Source organism: Cyphomyrmex costatus, unplaced genomic scaffold (genome assembly GCF_001594065.2).
Source record: "Cyphomyrmex costatus isolate MS0001 unplaced genomic scaffold, Ccosl1.0 scaffold297, whole genome shotgun sequence".
In the NCBI taxonomy this organism is placed as follows: Eukaryota; Metazoa; Arthropoda; class Insecta; order Hymenoptera; family Formicidae; genus Cyphomyrmex; species Cyphomyrmex costatus.
The window spans coordinates 318,619-321,976 of record NW_017277093.1 but is presented as its reverse complement, the minus strand read 5'-3'; positions in this window follow the sequence as shown (position 1 = coordinate 321,976).

Genomic DNA, 3,358 nt, shown 5'->3' with positions numbered 1-3,358 from the left:
CTTGAATAATCTATCAGTTCCTTTTCGTGGTACATATTCAACATAGAAAATATTCGTTATATGTACGTTCACTTTGAACTGGCACATTTAGTAATATATCAGTTACTTTTCGTGGTCATCATATATTATATTAGATAATCGTTTTAATTTAGGAAGGATCAAATTTTTGCGGTTAGTTTTCAAAGGTTTAAATTTGTTGGGTTTTTTAATTTGCGAGGATCTATTTTTAAAATATTATTCAGTATAATATAAAATATTTATTAATAATATATATATAATGTTATTATATATATATTGTGAAATATCGAAATATAGAGAAACTATGTGTGCAGGTATTCACTATCGAGGAATTAAGTGTCTAGATGTTGTCTATATGTTCGTCGTCGAGGAAGTAAGTGTTTACGTGTTTGATTTCGAGGAAGTGAATGTCTAGGTGTTCGCCTTCGAGGAACTAAGTGTCTAGGTGTTCGCCTTCGAGGAAGTGGATGTTTAGGTGTTTGACGTCGAGGAAGTGAGTGTCTAGGTGTTCGCCTTCAAGGAAGTGAGTGTTTAGGTGTTCGACGTCGAGGAAGTGAGTGTCTAGGTGTTCGCCTTCGGGGAAGTGAGTGTCTAGGTGTTCGCCGTCGAGGAAATGGGTGTCTAGGTGTTTGTAAGAAACGTCGTCGTCGTCGTCGTTATTATTGCCAGCTACGAAGTGAGGAAATACATTCTGAAATTTTTGGCGCAAGAGATAAATGTTGTCGCGACGGGTATCTATAAATCTCTGTAATATCGATCGCTGCGATCTGTACGATCGGTAAAGTCGGATTAAGAGTCTCGGCAAAATAACAAAGGATTGAGGTTAAGATGTTAAGAAATCTGTCACATCGATAGCATAGACGAACACGTAAATGAGGTTAGAATAAATAAATATTTTCTGCTTTATTACACATATTCTCTGCTGTAAAACACATTTCTGATATAAGAATACGAATTATTTTCTATATAATTTTACAGCAGCGAATTTGTTTTGGTTAGTTTATATCAGATTAGGAAATTTATTATATCACTGACACAGAGAAACACGTAAGTGAGAATAAATAAGTATTTCCTTTGCTGTAATTATTTATTATTTTTCGTTCCTTTTGTAATAACAACTTTATTGCAACATTCTTTTGTACGCAGGATTACAAAAAGAATTTGAGAATGTGTATGCAATGCAGCAGGAAGTAAAGTTACATTTTGAATCTTCCCGGTTTAAAGCAACTATCTGACGTGATTGGTGGCCTGATATCTCTTTGTTACAATTGAAATCACCAAGCACACTCCTCACTCGTGGATTATTAAATTTCTCTTCATCAGATAAGTTTTATAATCTCTATTTTAGTTTGTCCTCTCTCTATTCTTTTTATAAAAGAATTGATTCTTTGTGTTGTATTTTTTTCAGATTTATTGAAAGGAAAGGCATGAAAAGCTACAATTCATGTTGTTGAAATCATGCTTCTGGCTCGTGGATTAAAAATTTCTCTTCAATATCACATCAGATAAGTTTTATAATCTCTATTCTAATCTCTATTAATTTGTCCTCTCTCTATTCTTTATAATTATAAAAGATTATAAAAGAATTGATCCTTTCTGCTGTACTTTATTTTCAGATTTATTGAAAGAAGCTTGAAAAGTAAAGGCAATTATTTAAAATGTAACATAATTTTCTTTCTAGTAATGAAACGTGGCTAGAAAATAAACAATGAGAAAAGGATGATATATGCCACAACACTAGAAATTCTAAGAGTAATTTCTATATACTATATTGTATTATATTTATTAATTACAATCAGACGTTCCGGCCTTAAATATGACCAACCTCAGTGTCAATAGAGGATAATCAATATAACATTTCTTCAATTTACAATTATGTCGCAACGAATGCATAAGTCAATATAACGATTTTATAAGTCTACCGTTAAAAATTATATTTAATCCGTTTAAGATTTCTAACATTCAAACTACTCGTCTTAATAATCATGTATTCTCTTGAAATTTGTTCCGTTGGAAGTTCAAACATAGTTGCCAGATTTGTACATTACCTATTTCTATTTGTTGATATGTTAGCAAAAATTTTACATATTCTCCATGATGAGCATAATCTCTCAAACAAGAATAATTTTCAAACAAACTCAACAATAAACAAATATCATACAATTCTCCATTTATCTTCGCTCCGAACAGAACGTACATTAAACCAAATAAAGCAATCATAAACACATTTTTAGTGTATTGACGAGAATTACCATCTTCGAACACATACGATAGTTACATCCAAGAATGATCTTTCCAATGGAACTTCCAATGAAACGAATTTTAAAAGAATACACTATTAAGACAAGAAATTGGAATTGTTAAAGGTCTTAACTGGATTAAATGTAATTTTCAACGTTAGACTTGTAAAATTGTTATATTGACATATGCATTTATTGCGACATAATTATAAATTGAAGAAATTTTATTATATTCAATATCCTCTATCTGATTGTAATTAATAAATGCGATTAGAATATAACTTTTTATTCTCTATTAATCTTCTTTCTTCCAAGTGTTTCTAAAACTGATATATTTATCTTGTAGTTATGTTAATGTGCTTTGTTGATAGGAAAAATCTGAAAAGAAAAAATATATGGATTTAAAAGATCCTTGCCTTTTCTTTTCAGGACTTTCCCTTCAATAAATCTGAAAATAAAATACAGTACAAATAATCAATTCTTTTATAATAATAAAGATAAAACTTATTTGGTACAGTTACTCAAAATATAAAATTACTTGGTTTTAGTATTGAAATCTTTAAAACTTTAAATAATTGTTGAATTGACATCGAATCGACGTCGACTCTATTGTCATTTCTCACTGGGAAGATTGTCGTAGTTTGACGTAACAGTTTCCGACTGAGTCGTAAGTTATTATAAATAGGCCTTCTACAATAAGCCATTACCTAATTTTTAAGTATCTTTTTTGATGTGGATAGAAAATAATAGTTTATTTATATATATATATATCTATATTTTTATATATTTTTATACATATACATATATACATTTGTTACGGCTGTGTTCCAAAATTGACTGTCAGTACTGAAAATCTATAGTTTACGTCACTATAGGTTTTCAGTCTGGTAGGCAATTTTGGAACACATCTACTTATGTTATACATAATAAAAAGTAGTTAATATTTTAATAGTAGTTAATATGATATTTATTATATACGCGTCTACCGCGTCCACTGTATTCACCGCGTCCACCGCATCCTCCTCGATGTCCTCTGGCATATCTACTTTTTTCCCATCTTCTTGCTGTAATTAATTTAAAAAATGATTAAATTTTTAATA